Source organism: Malurus melanocephalus, unplaced genomic scaffold, assembly GCF_030028575.1.
Source record: "Malurus melanocephalus ecotype Western Australia unplaced genomic scaffold, MMel_1.1 scaffold_70, whole genome shotgun sequence".
Lineage (NCBI taxonomy): Eukaryota > Metazoa > Chordata > Aves > Passeriformes > Maluridae > Malurus > Malurus melanocephalus.
Genome location: NW_026623302.1, coordinates 1,520,977 through 1,542,615, shown reverse-complemented (window position 1 = coordinate 1,542,615; position 21,639 = coordinate 1,520,977). Strand labels below are relative to the sequence as shown.

The window sequence follows — 21,639 nt, the reverse complement described above, 5'->3', positions numbered from 1 at the left end:
CCTTCCCTTCCCTTCCCTTCCCTTCCCTTCCCTTCCCTTCCCTTCCCTTCCCCTTGATATTCACCCTAGTCCTTGATTTTTAGCATCATCCCATTAGTCCTAGCTGTGCCCTGCCCTACACCACTAAATCAATGTACTACTAACTACAGCTTTTCATATGTATTTTTTTAATCTCTCAGGGAACTTTGAATCATGTTTTCCCTGTGTTTATTTTTATAAAATGAGCTTGTTCAACTGGCAATGCTGTAAAACCATTAAAAGAGTCTGTCCACTCCCACTGTAGATCACCAGCCCTTGCCTCATAGGATATCCTGCTACACTGCCCTCCCAAAATGTCAGGGCCAGCAAGGAAAAACTACTACTGCTTTGCATAGCAAATAGCTTTTATGACTTACAGTTTATGGACCTTACTATTAATCAGCAGAATTACAACTCCTGTTTAGTTGATTAAAGTGGCTGTCTTGAAAAGTTATTAGCCTTCCTTTTGTTCTTGCTTCCCTGGATTTTTTCCCCTCAAGATTGATTACACAGTGACTCTTTGAACTTATATTGAATGTTTCCTTTGAGGATCTACTTGCATCCTGGTTTTATATCCTTTGCTAGTCTTTCAGTATTCCAGCAATCCATGGATAGTAGAGGGAAAATAATAAAGAAAAGGCAAAATAATTAATAGTCTCAGGAAAATATTCCTGAAAAACATGAGTTCTATGATAATATCAATAACATTGAAAGTATGAAAAGTATGAGAAACACATGTACAGCCTTATCAAGGCTACATAGTTTCATGATAAAGCAAAATAAACTTCATAACAGAGATGTAGTAATTCTTAGAGCATCTTAGATTGCACAATGTATCTGCTGGCTATCCTAAATCAATTACTTCAGTCAAGACACAGTTCCCTTTTCTCTGGGGCACGGCTGCAGAAGGAGGGAAAGCAATTTATTTCAAAAGCTGATTCAGCAAGAAACTCTGCAGGGGCCTATCAATGTACCATTAATAATCAGAGACGCTGTAATGATTATCGGTGGCGTTGTAAATCATTTGTGCAATGCTATATATTTTAATATTATTCAGCGATTTTGTGTTTCCTGAAAAAGGTTTTCATATCATGAAATACACTCTTCAGCAGGAAGCAACAAACTGTATAACAGTCTTTCAAAATATTGTTTCTTATGCTGTACTTTTTTTTTTTTTTTTTTTGGTGACATTCACTATACAAGAAAAGGAGATCCTTATAAATTTGACCTAACAGTGGTATTATAAGCAGACATTAAGAAAATGTCATGCCCACTTCCACTAACTTGTCTTGGTTTCAGTCTCCAATAACTCTTCCTTCTCATTACCCTCTGAAGTCTGATTCTTCCTCCAAGTGAAAGTAATAGAAGATCAGTCTGGGAAATCTCTTTGTGTGCCAGTCTAAACCTTTATTTACTGCTTTCAGAGGGCTTTTATGAAGCATGATTTAACTTAAAAATAATATTGGTTCATACAAATGCTGATTCAATTATTCCTTGCATTTAATTTAACCACCTTTCTTTTTCTCGTAATGAAAACTCAATACAGATTCAACACAAATTGTTTGGCAGATTTGCCTTATTTGCAAATTCAAAAGCAAGGTCAAAGCAGCAGTAATAAAGCTGTGTGTCTGAGTTCTTTCTTTACAAGATCTAGATGTTATTAGAAAGGGCATTAAAAATGTCAGGAGTACCGAGGAGAAAAATGAAAGCTAGGAAGTAATCCAGGAGACTGGGAAGCAGCTGGAATGAAATAAATGTTAATTAATACCTTGCATCACACAGTCTACACACTTGTATTGATGGAGAAGAAAAAAAGTACTGGTAGAGATAGGTCTGTTGGAAATTAATATTTTTCAGGGCTCAAGATACCATTTTCATCATGAAAAAAGGACCACTGCATGAGCATGAATGCAGTTGTATTTTAACAACAGAAAGTTATTATCCTTCTGTTTTATTTTATTGTCTCTGAAGAGTTTCTTCAGAGAAACTTGCTGCATATGTGTTTTAGGAAAAAATACTCATTTTTTGGATAGAGAAGAAATTTTTCTCAAAATCTTCAGACTACTTTGCTCTTAGGATTTTTGTCCCACTAAGCCCTTACGCTCATTAAAAAGCCTGCTGCTTTCTTCTTTTAGGGTTATGTTACTTAATGACTTCTTTTCTGTTTGCTTTGCAAGCGATCATAAAACGGTCACCATCCCCAGTTCAAAGCTGGCTTGCTGTGTTTTGCTGTGTAACCTGGAGTGATTACAGCAGGAGTTCTTAGTTGTAGCTTCTTACCACAACTGATACGAGTATCTCAAATACAAATAATTTTTCTAAAAGTTACAGCAACCCTGCATCTTGGTTATCTTGTGAAAAGGAGGTGCTTATGAACCTGCAGCTCTGCTGTAAGGTAAGATGTAGATAACTGAAGTAGTACAATTCAGTTTGAGTTCAGTAAACTTTTGTTTGCCTGTTGACTGGAGATGACTATTAAAAAACTCTACTTTCAGTTGTGATTATTTTTATTGACTAATCAGTATTTATTCTATATTATTCCTGAGGCAGTGGCTGCCCCTTCATCTTTCCACAGCCCGAGACACCACTGCCTCACTGCACCTTGGGGTCCAAGTTTGCATCGGAGCAGCCGAAGCCTCCATGGATAAGGTTGGATTGGCTGCTCATCATACTGCCTGGTCCTCTTCTGTGGAGCATTATTCTGAGTCACAGTCATGGGGAACTCCTGACCTGTCCCATATAAAGGCCAGGCAGAGACTCTACCGATCTGGACAGCCTGCTGAACTGAGCACATCAGCTGGTCATCATTTTCATGAGCATGCAGGTTTTGGGTGTACTATGTTAGTTTTAATTAGTTATTAAGCTCCTTGGGCCATTAAAACCCACTTGGCAATTGTTCTACCCACCCTGCCTCACCAAAGTCTTGATTCATTTCCCATCCACTTTTTTCCTACAGGCTTTGAGGCGCACAACAAAAGCCCGCGCTCCAGGGATAACCACTAAGGACGACAACTCAGGCAAAGCAGGAAAGGGCACATTGTTGGGGCTGGGTTGGCAGCTGCAGCCCCCGCAATGCACCTGCCTGGCGGGCAAAGAGCCCCACCGGAGACTGAGAGCCCGTCTGTATAAACATGGATCTCTCCGGGGCCCGGATGACCAGGAGCCGGATTCAGCAGGAATTGGGTCGCAAGGGCAAGAAAAGGGCGGGGGGGTGGATGTGCCCGTGTCAGTCAGGAATGAGGGCACAGGCGCCGCACAGGCCTCTCGCGGGCAGTAAAGGGGCCGGAGACGTGGGCGGGTGACACACAGACCCCACGAGCGACGTGGGGGGAGACGCCAGATGGCTCCGGGGGCTCCGTGGGACTGGGCACCGCTGTCCCGGGGCCAGGCGGGGGAAGAGGCGGCTGCTCCCGAGGGACACGTGGGTGTGGGGGGCCGTCTGGGAGCCCCAGGGCAGCCCGCACACCCCGGGGGCTTGGGCGGCTGGACGGAGCCAGGCGGGAGCCAAGCTGGGGCCGGTAGGAGTCAAAGCGGCGGGTACGGTCAAGCTGGCCGGGAAAGAGACGGATGAAGGGAGAGATGGAGGAAGGGGAGAGGGAAAGGCTGGATGGCGGGAGGGAACGATCGCATCCACGGCCGGCCACTTGCGAACACCAAGTAGTGGCCGCTGATTGACAGCTGTCCCCGCCCCCCCGGCGCTCTCATTGGCCGCTCCTCACGCCGATCAGCAACCGCGCTGCGGAGCCCTGCTCCCCATTGGCCAAACCCGCCCCGCCCATCGTGCGCGGGCCAATAGGAGAGGCGAGGGGGCGGGGCCCAGGCTGAGGGGGCGGTGTTGGCGGGGCTTAGCCCGCGAAGGCGGTGGCGACCGGAGCGGTGGAACGGCGGCGGCTGGAGCGGGATGGGACGGAACGCGGAGCCAGGTGGGTGCGGGGCTCCGCTCCTGCCCCCCGCAGCCACCGTGCAGGGAGGGCAGAAGGGCGGGCGGCGGCGCTCGGGGGGTCGTTTCCCCGGCTGGGAGGAGCGCGGATGGGGAGCAGCCGCTCTTTAGCGGTCTCCAGCGCGCGGGGATAATCCCGGCGCTGCCCTACGGGAGCCCTCTTTCTCCTCCCGGCCGCGGCGGGGGCGCCGGTGGGTCGCTCCGGAGCTGCTGGCTGTGCTCCGCTAGCTCGGGCTGAGCTGCCCGTCCTCGGGCCCTCCCGCCTCAGCTTTGTTCCGAGTCCTCCCGCCGGCCTCGGCCCCTCGCCGGTCCCCGGAGCCGCGGGGCGCGTTCCTCTTCCTCCCGCCGCTCTCGGGTGGAGGCTCCGGAACCCTCCCTGCGTGGGGTCGGGGACAGACCCCCGAGCTGTTGCCCGTGTTCCCCGCAGTGCTCGGTTCGGGGAGCCGCCCGTTCGGGGACTCGTTCCCTGCTCGTGCTCGCCCCCCGAGAGCGGCCCCCGTGGCGTGGCACCGGCAAGGCTTTCTGATGGCCAGCGCTTTTCAAGTACTTAGAAATAATCGTCTTTGGCTTTGAAGGGCGCTGCGAGTCCTTGACAGCTCGGGAACTTTTAAACCCTTCCCCACCCCACCATGGTTTGGTTTTTTTTGTGGGTTAATTGTTTTTTCCGACTTGGTTCTTAAGTAAATGTGCCGTTGAGAAGAAGCTGGGAGTCTGAGTGCAGGCGTATGAAAACAGGGCTTTATCTCAGCTGCTGAATGTCTAACATTGACCTGAAAGCAGTTAAGAAATGCTTTGTTTATTCTCCTTCTTTCTGATACAATTCAGTAATCGCTGCAGAAAGCAGGAGAAGGGATGATAGTTTTGGGTTGAGCAGCAATCTGTGAAGTGGGGCCAGTACTTGAATGATGGGTTATTGGATACAGTTGTGAGATTTTTTGATAGAAAACACTTCAAAGTACAAATGGCTTAGTGTGTGTGCTGTTTGTGCAGGAATAGGAAAAAGCTGTCTAGCTGTAGTTCTTTGTGCTTCTTTTGTAAACTACACGGATTGAGGGACAGTATTCCTGTTAGAAAATGATGGGGGCAAATTATGAAAGCAACTAGGAGCTTTAGGAAACTTTAAATGTGGGGATGAGGAGGTCGTTTTGTCTTGCCTATCATGCAAGACTGGCTTCCTTTTTTCCTTTCTTTTCTAAGCTTTACACAAGAAATCAAAAATATTGTGCATATAGGAGACAGACTGTTGTTTTGACTTTGACTGATAGCAGTGCTTACCATAATCTAATAGTGAGTGTACTTGAAGCAAAGAATGAATAATGGAATAAGGCTGCAGTTCTTATCCTCCAGTAGGCTGCCCCGCACTACAGTGATCTGTAGTTCAGATAGTTATGTGGCCTCTAATATGTGGAGGATGATATGCTATGAAATAATTACGTTAGAGCAGTGCACAAGCTGGAAATCGGTTAAAGTTACAGATTACAGTTCTTGCAAACTTAAACGATTCAGGATTAAACCCTATGTCTGAGCCATGGAACCGACCTTTGTTAGTTGTTATGCTACAGCTTTTTGCCTTCACTTAACATCAGAAGAAAATATGCTACAATTGAAGGACAGTTATCAGCCCACAGGCCTCAAGTCATTCTTAGTAAGAATTAGGATGTTTTATCTGCAGCTGGACCATAATATGTTTCCCTTAAATGATGTGGAAACTTGATTTGTTTCCAGCTGAATTTTGGGGATGAGTTGAGCAAAGCAAACTTTTTCTATCCCTTGCTGGAAGATTAGTTTTTTGTTTATACAGCTAGTGGCAGTATGAATGGAGTTATTAGGCACTGAACACAGTGGTTTGTTGTACATTAAATAATATATAATTGAGCCAGTCCTCTTCTCGTTTTCCATGACTATTTTCCTCAAATAAAGAGAAAATAGAAAACATTTAAATCAGATACTGAAACAATAGTCTTGATTATACTGAATAGTTACAGGAATTGAATAGTCTTTGTTAATCTTTTAATTTGTCCGTGGAAGTATTAAAAATTACATGTCAGAAATAGACTTGCTTGTGCTTTAAAAAAAGTATTTTCATAGCAACAATAGGTTATTGAAGCTTTGTGTTTGTCTTATATGGTACAACACGTGACATTTCATAGTTAATAACAGCATAAACCTGTTTTGTTTCTCAGTATATGCCTTGTCTGCAACATGCCTCAAAGGATTATGATTTTAGGAGTAGCATTATAAACTCTTTGCACATCAGGTACTCTTTGGTGTGCCTACTTTAGCTTAGGTTTATTTAGTTCTCCAGTGAGAAGGTTCATGCCATTTATTTTTCTGAAACAAGAAACACTGTCTGTGGACATTGTTCCTATATGAAAGAAAGAGAAAGAAAAGCTGTCATATGACAGATGATAGAATATTTTGAAGTGTCTTACACAGTGATGAGAAAGACATGGTTTCTGAAAACCTAACCAAACGAGCAAATACTTCGGTGAAGAATTCCAGAAGAGCTGATGGTAGCGGAGTGTTTTAGTCGCTGCGTTAGTGTCACCTGGATAGTGAATTACATTTCATGCCTTTGCAAGTCTTCCTTTTTTGATTAAGCTTCCTGCATGGACAGTCACATCTTCAAGTGGTCTTTGTTCTTTTGAGCAATCCCAGAGCATTGTCTTCAAGAGTTCTCTTGACTGCTTTCTGTGAGGAAGAAGCAAAAAATATTGTTGCAGTTAATTTCAGCCTACTCTTGGAGGCCTGTCTTTAGTTGATGTGTACTTAATGTTGTCTTGTAACTGCACTTGAATCTGATACAGCTTGTATAACACAACCCTTCTTGCATTTTTCAGTTTAAATGTGATGTGTTGTTACTTCCTCGTTCATGTATAGCTCCAGTTAAAATTTTTGGGCAGCTTGTGGTCATTACTTGTGATTTGTTTTTATTTTATTTTTGCTTGCTTAGGATCCTGAGCTACAGGCAGTGTATCACATGAATTGCACTGCTGGTGTAAGTTACTGACTAGGCTGTGTGTGTCCAGTGGGTTATGATACTAAGTTTTGTTAATTTTGTCAATTGCAGTACTGCTAGGGAGCAATTGGTTTTGTCAGGGTTATTTTTTTACTTCTCTAATCTTAATGGCAATCAATATATGGAGATAATTGATAGAATCAGATTACAAATGTCTTCCAGTGTAGGATATAATTGTACTTTGCCTTCAGAAACTTCCCTGTACAAAGAGTGTGATGAGTCGCAGGCTGTTGCTGCTTATTCTCTTAAAAGAAAAGGTGGAGGTAGAGGGTGACTATTAACTTTTCCATATGGAAGACTCACATACAGAATACCTCTAATCTAAGGTCTTGACTGAGAATTAAATTGGGGCACCTTGAGCATTAGCTCCCAGCAGAATGGCTACAGCACTCACATTCTTTCATTAGAACTTGATCTGCCTTTAGAAGTAATAATGAAAATAACCTCAAATTACATCAGATTTAATTGTTCAATTCTAACCAAATGTTTTCCTTTACACTGAACTATTATTTAGTTCTAAGACAACCTTTGGTAAAAGCTGTTGAAATGTTGCATTGGGGTGTTTTCATAACTGGAGAAGCACGGTTGTTTTTCACCCCTCTTTTGAAAATTCAAATAACTGAAATATTTTTAGCTACTAATAGATGTCATTTCTTCTGCCACAAGAAGAAATACAACGTTTGGGAAGAAATTAAGAAATTTGTTTGTACAAACAGCTGGAGATCAAAATGGCAGCCTTTGTGCTGATATAAGCTGCAAACTTGGAGGTTATTTTTGATTTCATTATTTTTGGCAGGTGAGGTAGCTGGAGATTTTTTTAAGGCTTCTAAGTATTGTAAATATACTATAGTATAAATATTTGTTGGCTTTGCAAGTTTTCATTTGTGTTAAGGATTTATAGGTGTCTGGAATTTCAACACATTGTGAATTAGTTTTTCCTTCCACATACTGAACTATCCTGCCATTGAATTGGTGGTGTTTTCTGGGTCTAGAAATGACCCAGAATGTATGGGGATTTTTTTTTGTGGACCTCTCAGTTCAGTAGAATTTTAGTTACTCTTTCAAGATTCTTGGAGTTCCTTCCTATCTGCTGCTAACAAATGTAATCTCTAACAGATTTGGTATCCAAATTCAGTGATAGGGGAACAGCATGTGTTTCTGTTGAGTGTAGAGCGTTGTATGCCAGATTTATTAAATACTTTAATTTTGGATATTCATTATATTTGTGCCACTTGCATGCTTGAACTGATTTACTCATTTATATTTTCAATTATATGTTTTAGAAGCAGGAAGACTGACTGTTACTCAGTTCTTCAGCTGATGGATCCCTGATTTCTTGGGCATCTTCAAAGCAGCAAACCACTTTGCTCTTAACAAGTAATAGTTGGAGAGCTTGTGTATGTAATGGGTGATGCATAATACATCAAAACATGTTAATAGTATCCAGTGAATGTTGGAATTGATGCCATAATGTTGGTTTGTAATCCCATAGTTGAAAAGGTCAGTATCAAGTGATGCAGAGAAAAACCATTCATCTGCTATGGACTTTGTTTTGTCCTAACAGAGCAATGGGCAGCTGTGGGAACTAATGTGCTTAGAAGACAAAGCCTGCAAAGCTTGTTTTATTTTGAAACTTCAAACAGCCTTTGGAAAGACTTCTTTGAGAAGTTCTTTTGCCTCATTACATGTGAATGAATAAATTAAGTTTGAACTTGTGAATTAGAAGCGGGGCTTTAGTGGAAATGTAACTTTAGTGAAAATGTTAATTTTTTTCTGCAGCAGTTAGATTTTGCTGATAGTTTTTCTAGAGAATGTTGAAATTCTCTGAAACTTAGATCAGCACAGGTTTACTGCAGAGTTATTTCCTGGGAAAGTAGTGTTTTTAAAGCTTGGCTGCTGCTTTGAATGCTTAAAACAGCTGCAAACATGGACAAGAATACATCACTTCAAATAAAGCCTTTGATTTCATGCTGAATTTGAAGACACTCTTGTATCAATGTTTTCTGCACATGGAATATTGAAGTTTCTTCTAACCTCTGCGTGCCAATTTGAGCCAGAGTGGGGCTGCAGATAAATCTTAAGTCATATTTAAGGAGGATGTTTTGGGACAAGTGGTTTGGTTACAGTTTCAGGTTATTTAACTAAATAGTAGGAGAAAGGTATTTGCATTGCTAGACAGGCAGATATGCAAGCCATGTGCTTTCTGTCCACCTTTCTTTTGGCAGAAGGAACCAGGAACTAGCATTTCAGCAGATCTTTTTTTTTTTTTTTTTTTTTTTTTTTTTTTTTTTTTTTTTTTTCCTTGGTGGAGGAGATCCTGTCTCCTTCTGCTCAGTCAGCTTGCTTCTCTTGAAGCTTTCCCTTCCTAAAATCCTTCAGGTCTTGTACATTATTGCTGTATGTTTATAGCAAGTAAAGAGTTGCAAAGTCTGGGCTTGCTCAGTGTGATATACCTGAGTGTTGAAATGAGGGGGAACAAATGCTTTCCAGAGGAGTGTCTGAGAATGCGCATAGGTATAATCTTCCAGCCCTCACATGAAATGTAGCTATTACAACATTTGCTTCTATTATCAAGCACTGCTCATGCTCTTGTAGACTGTCCTGAAATTTCAGGTATCCTTTGATTCAGGGTGGGTAGCTCCACAGAAGCATATAGTGAACATTAGGAGCTACACCTTGTTATAGCTCAAGCTATTAATGCTGTAAAGACAGACCTTCATGTCTTGTTGCTGTATTTCTGTGCTGGATTTGCACTGGTAATGACAAGAGAAGCTTCCATGTTGGAGAACTAATGAGTGGTTAAGTTTTTAACCTTCAGGATTTCCATTATCCTGAAATAGCTGCATCTGAAATAGTATGGTAACATCATTGGGATTCTGTTCTTTTTCATAGTGTACTTGCCATCCTACTGGAGAAGGTGTGTGCTTTGCAAATGTTGTTATGGTTGCTGTACTAACAATTCTGAGGGCCCTGAAACTTGCATGGGTCTGCATCTTTGTGCTATGCTTGGTCACTCAGCTGGCTGAAGCATTGTCTGAGTAGTTGGCTTTATGCTGGAGCAGGTTTAGCAGTCTTCAGTAATTTTTGTATCTTGGGAGGGTGATGGCAAAGTTCTGTTCAATGGGGTTTAGAACTCTTCTTTGCAAAAATGGTGGAGAGATGGATAATACTCCACAGCTGGAGAAAATTTCAAAACTTCTGTTGTCTTAGCTGCTTAAAATGGACTAAATAATTTACATTACTTAGTAAATTGGTCCAGTTACTATTTCTGTGAGTAATGAAGGACAGAGTCAAATATTGTAACAGATTGCATCTTAAAATTCTGGCCTTTTTGAAATGTACAGAAATAAGTCTTCTGTAGTATATAGTCCAACTTTCATGTTTCTATTAGCTATTTTGTTTTTGAATCTATTGAGGCAGCAGTGAAATGACTACCTTTATTTGGTACATAATGTTATTGCTGCCTGTGACAACAGCTGCTGAAACCCCAAATCCATTGCTTCCTCTCCCTGTTCCATGCTTTAAAAAGAAGCTGTTAATGTTTTGTGTACCACTTCCTCATTTGCATTTTCTGTTCCACTTCCTCTTGCTGCAAACTCTCACTGATGTATTTTTTTTCTGAAATCTTTTACTTCCCTTCAAAATTCCCTTCTATATCGTAGTATTTCCTATAAAAAAGAAAAATGATATGATGAACTTCCGCTTTGTGTAATTTCTAGTGACACCCACAGATGCCTTATTTTTAGTGAAATACTTGGAGATGTAAAAAAAAACAAATGCCAGCAAACCACAACAAAAGCTCTTCCCAGTGCTGCATGCATCCCCAAAGATATTTAAAATGGAGGGAAGTAGATGCAAGACATGAAGTGTAAATCCTTGCCAAATGTAAATCGTTCTTCCCTTAGCTGAGTGAACTGCTTACTATCAAATTTCTTTAAGCCACAGAATGTTGTTTTTGGCAGGCACATCAGAAAGAGTTTTCTTTCTTTTAAACAGTTGTTGTTTGGAAAACAAGCATATGTTTGGCATCATCATGGATTTCTAAAAGAGGAAAAAGTGATTTTATTTTCAAAATATGTAATAGAACTGTATTTTCAGCAGAATCAAATGTTAAATGCTTCTGGAAGCTTAAATATAGTAGTGTGTCCCTACATTTGGTTGTCAAGGTTGAAACAACAAGCACAGTTAGCCCTGAAGCGGCTAAATGCTAATCCAAGCTTGGCAAGAGTTTTTCTCAGCCAAGTTAGCTGAGGAAGTTAGAGAAGCACATAGGCAGCCTGTAATAATAAACTTTTTTAAAGCAAATGTAAATGTTGAGGTTCAGGTATAGAAAAAATGTGGCTTCATTTTATGCCTTTATATCTGTATTGAGTATCCCCACTGTTACTCATCTTGGTAGAATTATAGTTCTTAATACTTTTGAATATGAAGCATTAGAAAATAAACTGGATTAGGTTTTGTGAACCTAAGGGATGGCAGTCTAAATAGTGAACAGCTTTGATTTGTTGGTTGAAGATACCTTTCTTCATGCCTCATCACAGAACAATAACTATGCCATAGAGCAATCTGGGTTACTCAAAGAAGTTTGTCTAGGTTCATTGAGTTACAGGGATAGGCTTAGAAAGGAGAAAAATCAGTGGTTTAGCACTGGGTGGGAAACATTAGGAAGATTTAACTGTGAGGGTAGGAAGTATGGGTGTTGAATCTAGAGGAATAAAACCAGTGAATTTAATTGAAGGTTACTGAGAGTTATATTCTCTTTAAGATGTTCAGCCTGATACTTTAGAGCTAAAATATGGATGAAACCTTCAAACAAAAGCTTCCCTGAAATACAAAGCTTGAAGGACAAGTGTTCTTTTGTCACAAGTGTATTTTTGAGACTTCTAAATCCACTTTGAACAAAATACTAAAATAAATGTAACTGTAGGAAGATAAGACTGTAGAAATAATTGAATTCCACTGTGGATTAGTTAATTTGCATTATATTAGTTGTGTTCTCTAAAATATGCCTTCCATATTTTTTTGCTCATTTCTGAAGGTGTATAATGAAGTGTTCATCCTCTTTTCTTGTTCAAAGCATACAGGACTTGCTGATTTAAATCAGATTCTTATAACGTGTTAATAGAAGTACAAACTTGGCCAAAGTGGGAAGCTTGAGCAGTGTGTTTTTCTGTAGGCTTGAAACAGCTTTTGGTGATTCTGGATATAAGAGAATGTGACTTATGGAACAGCTGGCCCATAAGTAGTAGTTTTGTTGCAGAACATAGTTTTTACATGTTAACTTGGTAATAGGCCACTCCTAAATAAAGGCTTTTTTCAAGGGCAAAGTACCTCTATGCTGTTTTTATACTTGACAACTCTTTAAAGAAAGTGTGATTCCCATGGTAATCTGCAGCAAGATTTTCTAACATAACAAAGCCAATATGCACTGCAGGAAGAAGAGCTATTATTTGGGATCAGATGATAGTTTTAAGTGGTGCTTCATAAAGGAGGTAACCAAACCCCGAACATCAACAAAAATCTCCAAACAAAAAAGCTTTCTTGGATGATCTGTTTTAGTTCATTGTACTTGAAACAGAATTTGCTGGTTGGTTCATAATGGTAATAATGTGAATAGTCAGCCCAGATCATTGTGGTGCTTATAGCACCTCACCACTTGTTGGTCATAGAGGTCATGTCTTGAGCTACATGAGTATTTCAAACCAAGGTCTGGTGAGGTAAAAGAGTAAAGGCATCAAGTTCTTAATCTGTGTGGCTCTGTTTGCAACTTTCCACACATCTGTGGTGCATGTCCCAGTGCTCTTTGAACAAAAACTTGATGCTGACTATCAGTAGTTTTAATTGAGTCTCCCTGTTGGGTTGTATTTTGTTTCTCTACTGCTCTTTTGGCAGCACTAAGAAGCTGTTAAATGAAGAGGGAAACACGAAGCCATGTGTCACAGCTATGCAGCTCTGGCCCTGCCCTCTGGGATGTGGTGTTGTTACTCTTCAAAGCAATGTGTGGTTTCTGCTTTTTTTATATGGAGGTGGGAAGAGCTGGATTTGAAGCTGTACCGGGTTTCCTGCTGTTTCTTCTTTCTTTCCATTCCAGAGCGAAGTGGTCAGTAATAACCAAAATATCTGGTTACTTCCGTTTCTGAATGTGAGCTGCACATTGCTCTGGAGCTGTCAGCTGCTGGGCAGGCATGGCATTGACCTGGGACATGGCATGCCGTTTTTCCTGTGATACATCCTGTGCCTCCACTCCTGTCTGCATAGGGTTAAACAGAATAGCTGCTCTATAAATGAAAAAAAATCCTGCATGTTTATTGGCAGCCTGTGCCTTTCAGCAGCCAGTTGCCACATTTAGTGCTTCCCCCCCTCAAAGTCAAGATGTTTTGCATCTTACATGATGTAAGTCTGTATTTAATTATTGGAAATCTAAATTATTTATCGTTTTCAAAATGTTCAGTAGAGGAAAGCAAAGTTGAAATGGGTATTTTCTGGTTGTTGGAAGAATGAGGAAGGGATGCAGACAAGAAACCAATCCAGAATAGGATAATTTACCTGCAGTCACATTATGGAGAAATCTGAGATGTATATGTTTTATGTATGAATTAAGAAATTTAGGTTTTCTTCATGGACAGATTATGTCTTTGTTTCTGAATGTCTTAATGGGAATTAATTTATAAGATGCTGCATTTGTGGCAGCTGACTGCCTCTTCTCCCTTCCTGCCGTAGAAAATACTAAACATGGCTGTGAATGTCATGGTGAAGTAATCTGAAGAGTAGGATTTATTGAGTTTATGGGAATGTTTAGTGGGAATGGTGAAACTAGTCCCCTCATTTAGCGTCAACTGCATGGTGTTGAATCTGATGGTAAAGCGGTAGATAACCTGGATAGGTTATGTAATTTGGATAATGAAGTTGATACTATTCATTACCATATTAAAAAGTATTTTAAAATTCCCTTTTATGAAAACAGGTCTTAATTAAAATCATAAAAATCCCATGGTAACAGCAGACATGATGGTTTTAAGCCACTTCAACCTTCTTTTCAAGAAATAGTGGACTTTATTTCACATACTTCTGGATTTCTGGTGATTTGTTTGATCTTCCTAGACTGCTAAGCTCCTCTACATTGAGCAAGATTTGAGGTCACAGATCTGTGCAAAACTGCTTTAGTTTAACTGGCTTATAAATAAAAATGTTAATAATAAAAAAACAAAACAAAAGAAACAAACAAAACTGCCTGTCTCATCTGGCCCTTTAAAAGCAGGAGGAGGGGGGGAATAAAAACCCTAGAGAAACTGACCTGAACCATGTAGTTAATACTAGGGCATGCTAGTCTCTTTCAAGAAGAGCTTTCCAGCTGGGGTGTAAAATGGAATAATTTGATACATAAGTTTCACCTGTTAAAATGCTTTCATTTCTCTCCCTCCTTTCTCATCTTCCTTATTTCTTTACATAATAATGTCCTTGATTGAACCCTGTAGGTCAATTGTAAGGCATCACTAATTGTTTAATTCCATTGAGTTTTAATTTTATAAATGGTGGCTCTTTAATGATTAATCTGTATGATACTTATGCCTGTTAAAAACAATTTATATGCTTTTTGAGAGTTTAAAATTGGGGGAAACCCTACACTTTTCACAAATACCATCCAGTCTGTGTCCTAGTGATAAAACATACTTAGTTTATGTGTGTAGCTACATGCATACCTAAGTATGTGCATGTGGGAGAGAGCTGTTAATAAGAATAGAGTATTTCAATTGGAAGAGACCTACAGCTGTCACCCAGTCCAACTGCCTGCTTCAGGGCTGACCAAAATCAAAGCATGTTGTTACAGACATTGTTTAAATGCCTCTTAAATGCTGTGAAAGGTTGAGGCATCAACCTCTCTAGGAAGCTGTTTGAGTGTGTGACCTTGCTCAACTCCAGAGACCTTTGGTAGATGGTGGACAGAGGTGCTGCCAAAGCATCCATTGGCTCCTTCAGAATGCTGGGGTGAATCCCAGTGTGCCCATTGGAGTTGTAAATATTCAGCTGATACAGCTGGTCTCTTACAATTTGAGTGTCCACAGATGGGAAGTCACTGTTCCCACATTCACGATCTTCCAACTCGGGGGACTGGGCATCTCAAGGTCTGTCAGTGTTATGACTGAGGAAACCTGACCAGCAGGTTAAGGGAGGTGATTTTCTACTTCCGGGTCCCTCTTGTGAGATTCCACCTGCAATGCTGTATCCCGCTCTGAGGCCCCCAACCTAAGAAGCATGTGGACTTGTTGGAGCAAGTCCAGAGGAAAGTGATGAAAATAATCAGAGGGCTGTAGGACATGTCTTGTAGAGACAGGCTCAGAGAGCTGGGACTGTTAAGCTTAGGGAAGAGAAGGCTGTTTGTGACAGGACAAGAGGTAATGGCTTTATACTGAAAGAGGTAGATGGGAAGAAATCTTTACTCAGAAGGTGATGAGGCACTGGAACAAGTTGCTTAGAGGTGTTCTGGACTCCCCATCCCTGGAAGTGTTCAGGGCCAGTGTGGATGTGACTCTGAGCTACGTGGTCTAGTAGAAGGTGTCTCTGTCCATGGGAAGGTATTGGAACAAGATGATCATTAAAGTCACTTCCGATCTAAACCATTCTGTAATTCTATGAAAAAAATGTCTCTGAATGTCATTGTTTTTAATTTAGCCCTAGATGAGTTACTTACTCATCTCCAACAAGTCCAATTTTTTTTAGACCTCTTGCTGTTTATGCACTTTAAAAAGCCATTTAAGGGATCATAAACCAGTTCCCAATGGAAGCAAGCTTCCTATCTCAGTTGGGATTTTTTAACAAAGGATGTGGCGTCTTAGGAGGATATAATGACAGGGAAGGCGAAATTTTTTCCATGTACCCAGGTCTATACCACAAAGCATCATTCTGTCTGCTAGGGTGAAGGATGTGCCTTCCATTCTTCGAGTATTAAATCTGAGTGCTCTTACGTTTTTTCATTTCTTTCACTACCAGGCTATAGGGGAATTAGCCATGGAGTGGTGTGAGTGGTTGCTTTCAGCTAGATCCAGATGTAAAAATATGTCTTGACCCTGAATAGGTTGTGCTGCAGAGAGCAGCTGTTGCTTGATCTAGGCTGTGACCATCTGCATAATTCTGATTCCATGGAATTGAATTTGGTTGTCAGCTATAGCAGTGCTGAGTTGTTTAGTAGGACCTTGGTGCTGCCTCCTTCCCTGTTGCACTTTCTATTTATAGATATAAATCTATAGTAGTATATCTATACTATATATAGTATAGATATAAATCTATATAGTATTTTTAGGTATTCTTTTTCCTTTTTAAATGGAAAAGGTAAAAATACCTTTTAAAGGGTAATTTTAAAAGGTAAAAATACCTCTATAGGTATTTTTTTCCTTTTTAAAAATCATATCAGTTCTATTTAATTTCCCTTTTTTTTCCTAGACATCCTGAAGCTTACTAGACGTCATTTATCAGTCTTGAGGTGTATAATTTTAGTGGTTTATGTGTGTATATATGATACTTCTGACTAATGCTTTTCAGCATGGTTCTGTGGCCTGTGCTGATTCACGCTTCCCTTACTCTGCCACTTCTCTCTACCAACATGAAACTGTAGGGTACAATCTACGTGACCAACTACTATTCGTGGAGAAGTATGAGTAAAGAAAATCTTAAGTTTTGTCCAGCAAAAGGTGAAATCTGGTATTTGCTTTGAATGTCAGCTGTTAATTATCTGACTTAGAAGTCTTTCCCATCATCTAGCCTTGGACTAATCCCCTTAACGAACCTGCAGGTTTTCTTTCTGGAGTACTTACACAAAGCATCTGTCTAGATGTCCATGCTTTTTATCAGTGTCTGCTAACTATAAGAAGTGAGGTTGAATGCTTCATAAAGTAAAATTTAAGGGACCTTTCTATTTTAAGAAACATATTCTTAAATATTAGTAGCTGAAAAATTATGCTAGGTAATTCTGGGTGGGTAACAACTGAAATTAGAAATGCTGTCTGCTGAGGATGACCCATTTTTAGTGTTGTTACTTGAGAGTGGGGATCCACTTGAGTGGAGCCATCAGCATTCCTTTTGTGAAGCATTGGGGAGACATCTCTACAGGCTGGGAATGGAGCTAGGAGGGAGCTCTTTGCTCTTCTTGTAAAGATGTGTATACTGAACTTCTGAAGGAGAGTGCAGGGCTGAAATGGGAGAAGCAGCAAGCTGATAGTACAGAAGACTTGTACTGTGATAGGATTATTATCTGTGAAGATCTAGGGATGGTGAATGCTGCCAGCAAGCATTTTCAAGTGTTTGAAAACATTTTGATATTGGTATCCCATCTGAAATCTGTTCCTTCTCAGATAAATTGGTCTTCTTTCTTTACTGGTGGTGGAAGAAACTTTTCTTTTTGGATCAAAGATAAGAGAGCTACTTCCTGTCTGACCCTTAACAAGCTGTTGAAGTACCAAAGAGGGTACTTCATGGTCATGCTTCTTATCAGCCAAGAATGTCTGACAAACCACTGCTGTTACTGGTTGGCTCATAGGCTTGGCTGGCTGGCTTTCATAGACTGCAAAATCTCTGAAGATCAAGTGTTTAACCTCAGATAAATTCCACAGGATGTTTTAGGATTTTGCAAGCCTGCTGTTTAGATGTGTTTCCTCTGTCCACTACTGAAGGGCTGCTATACTCAGTCAAGTCATGAATATTTGTACCATAATCCAGTGAATGAAAAGGAATAAAAGAGATACCAAGTACTCCACTCAGGGTAGATATATTTAATTTATCTATCTGTGCTCTAAAAGAAAAACTTCAAGAGCTTGAACTTGTTTGCTCCTTAGAAGGAATTGGCAAAGGACACACTGGTTGCAGTGATTAACTCTGACCATCAGTGGTTCTCAAGAAGATGAAGAATGAGAAATTGTCCCTTGAGGGCTTGTCAAAGGGCAGATTGCTCTCCGTACAGTGTTTATCCCCATTAATTCTGCATTTCTGGGTGTTGTGGAGACTAAGACTTCAGACTAGACAACAGCAAGTGAATCTTTAATTGAATACCACCTGGAAAACATGAGCTACCATGTCTTTATGCTGCTCCTGTTCTGTGCCCAAATGTAAGACTGAGATATGGATCAAGTCTAGTTTAAAGATAAACTTTTGAGTTTTCTTGATCAATCTCATGAGAGCTGCCTAGGATGTGCTACTGAGAGGCCCCTTAGTTTTAAGTGATTGTGTGGCTCTTTTACAGGAAAGCCCCTATCCCCCTGTAGAAATACTTACGATCAAGGGGGACCTTGACACCACTAATCGATATGTAATTCTACTCTTTGAAGAATTCAGAACCGGTCAGAACACATGTGTGTTGCAGAATTACGGTGGTTTCCAAGATTGAGTTTCATCCTTTTAAGATTAAATACATGCAGGAAATTAACAAGGCAAACCAGTATTGAAGATTTAAACCTCTTCCTTTTTTGTGTACATGCACTGGTAAAGTGGGTAACTTGATTTCAAACTATAGTGGTAAGCTTTGAATTTCCATGCATGAAAGCATGTTTTAAAACCCCTCCCCCACCCCAGAAAGCAGACTTCAAAGTAAAATCCTTTTTTCACCATTTTCGTGATGACCTACCATTTGGATACTTTTAATCCCCAATTGGGGTAAAAGTTATGTCTTGCATTAAATCCTTCATGTTCTTTTTTTTCCTGTGGATTTATGACATAATCCTCTGTTTGCCATATAGCTTGTTCTTCAAATTGCTTGCCCACGATAACCTCATTTCTAGGAGTTGTGTTTCGAAAGCTTTAAAACATTGATTTTAAACAAAATTCAGCTGGATATAAATTTCTCACCAGAAGTCAGAGTTACACATTCTGCATGTCTAAATTCTTACCCTGTTGAAACTGTTTAGTACTCTCTGTAATTTAGTCAGTGAATGCTTCGAATGGGGCAGTTGGCAGAGGAGTCAGTGATGTACTTGATAATGAGTAAGAATCCTTTTATAATGGCTTTTGTTAGGGTTTGTTTTTTTTTCCCTCTTGGGGATTTCATGGGAAAGAAAGAAAGAATCCATTCAAAAGAGAATGTGTTTGTTTTCACGGTTGTGGCAGTAGACAGGTATTGCTGGATTGTTAGTGGTGTACCAAAATTTATTTTCCTTTTGTTAGGAAAATTAATCCACAAGCACCAGAGGTTTATGTCCAAAAAGGAGACAGAGGAGTCCTGCAACTTTATTCATGAATAAAGGGAGAGGTCATGGGCATTTCCCATGGGGTCTCTCAAATTCATAGAGGACGCACCCTCTTTTTATTCTAATTTCCCGGCCACCATTCCCTCTCTCTTTCCCCATTGGCTGAGGTACTTGAGAGGTACAGGCTCCCCGAAATGCCTAATGAACCCCCCTTCTATCATACATTGCCCCCTCTCTGTGTCTCTGCTCTTGTAGTCTATTAACATAGTCTGGGATAAGTCAGTCAAAGGAATTCCTGTGGAAATCCTTCCCATTGTTTCCTTCTATCTCCCAGTATCAGCCTTATCTTGCCCCCAGAGTCAGTCTGTTTTTAAAGACACTCCCTTCTCATTCCTTTCACTTTCTGTATCTTGTGTTGTGTTTTTGTTGTAACTATGCATCTTAAATGGGGAACACAGATAGTCTGACACTTTCCCTCTAGCTTATCCTGGGTATTTTTCAATATTCTATTAAAAAAAAGTCATCTGGTTACAGAAGAAAAAGATCTAAAACTGCTTGACATTGACCATATCTTTATGGTTTTATTTAACCCGGTAAGGATTTATACCAAAATATATGTCAAGATAGTTGATTTGATTATATGTCACCATGAAAGCTGAGCCTCATCCTCATTGTGTGGTAGTTCTCAGCTTTCTTTCTGTCCCTGTATAGGTCATACATTGTTGTTGTGAGTGTGGAGTTCTTCCATCACGGGATGAATTCAGGGATCCTGTTTATGTAGTGCAGTGCTGCAGATAGTGTATAAATGTAAAAGACCTGGTAAACTGCAGCATGTGGACAAAAATGGGTTAATGTGGGGGATTGAGAACCTCATAAGGTGGCTTTGCTGCTGAGAATAATGTAATGTGTAAATACATTCTCAGCCATGCTGATAGTATTGGGCAGTTTAAGATCTATGTAAAGTTCCAATCACCTTGTACTACAAGCACTTGATGATGTCTGTTTTGTAGTGTTTTTAATGTAGTGCTGTTTGCTCTAAAGCAGATTTACTGTTTCCTGAACCACAAACATACTTAAATCACTATTAGTTGAAGTCGCTTACAGAATCACAGAATGGTCTGAGTTGAAAGGAATCTTAAAAGAACATCTAGTTCAAATCCCATTGCCATGGGCAGAACACCTTCCACTAGACCAGGCTGCTCAAAGCCCCATCTAACCTGGCTTTGAACACTTCCATAACATCTCTGGGCAAGCTGTTCCAGTGTGTCATGACTCTCACAGTGAAGAATTTCTTTCCAATATATAATCTAAACTTATCCTCTTTCAGTTTAAAACCATTCCCCTTTGTCTTTTCATTACATGCCCTTGTAAAAAGTCCATCTCCAGTTCTCTTGTTGGTACTAGAAGGTGCTGTAAGGTCTCCCTGGAGCCTTCCCTTCTCCAGACTCCTGTCTTCATGGGACAAGACACACGAGTCCCTCTGATAATCATGGCCCTCCAGGAATCGCTTCAGCAGGTCCACGTCCATCCTACACTGACTTAGGCTAATAGGATCCTGTCTGACATAATTTAGTTGGGATTGTAAAGCTGTGTTTGGAAGGTACTTTCTCCATATAGTACACGTATCCTGAGAACATGTAATGAGAGCATTAATGAATTCTATGTGTGTGAGATTTTCCTAATGTGTCTCTTCAAACCAGTTTGTTGTCTAAGCACATACACATTTACGTTAGGATCAAGACTTTGACAACCTGGTAAATTTTGCTAACAAGTTAATTAAAGGACAATATTTTATTTGCAGTAGGTGGTTAGTGGACCTGTGCTTACTGGAATCAAGTTTGGGCATGTTAAAGTTGTGATATTCTAAGGGAGAATGAAGGAAAGTGAGCAAGACAGGTGGTGACAGTGAGCAGGATGCTGCTGAGTTGTCTTTGAGAAATCTGTGTGGTGACTTTAGCTGTGTCTTGCTCTTTCAGATGCTTTGTCTTTCTTATAAATCCTGGTTTATAATTGTGTCCTTCAGATAAAGAAATTTTTTTTCTCTTGTAAATTTTAATTGTCTAAAATATTTGGGAAAAAAAGCATAGCAGCATCCTTTAAAAATATGGTAATAGTATTAGTCTCCTATAAACAAGTGGTCTATTTTAGAGATAATTTTTGTACACTTCTTGCAGAAAGGGCATTTACATCTTAACTGCAAAAACCCTTAGTAAGAATTTAGTATATGACTAATGTCAATCTCAAAGTCAGAAGGTTATCTTGATGGTAGGAGCTGTAATATTTTCATGGAAACATCTCAATGCTTAATTTTTTCAAAGAGATTCTCATTGCTTTTTTTAGTCTGTTTTAGTGGGTCTGTGTTTAGTAATATTTAATTTGCTGTGAAGAATCTCAGAGGGACTTAAGCGTGCTGTTTTATTGTTCTTTACTGTAGGCCGTTACATTTTTCCATTCCCACAGTTTTCAAGTGGGTAGTTACTTTCTCTGCAGAT

At 40.2% G+C, this 21,639-nt stretch overlaps 1 protein-coding gene across 2 annotated transcripts in view; it reads left to right on the top strand.

Annotated features, from left to right (window-relative positions):
• Window positions 1-3,876: 3,876 nt before the first annotated feature.
• WASF3 (WASP family member 3) overlaps window positions 3,877-21,639 on the top strand; it is a 65,497-nt gene continuing 47,734 nt past the window's right edge. For both annotated transcript variants that reach the window (XM_057366701.1, XM_057366702.1), the window contains exon 1: window positions 3,877-3,941. The gene's annotated coding sequence lies outside the window, so the exon portion shown is untranslated. The remainder of the gene's footprint in view (window positions 3,942-21,639) is intronic.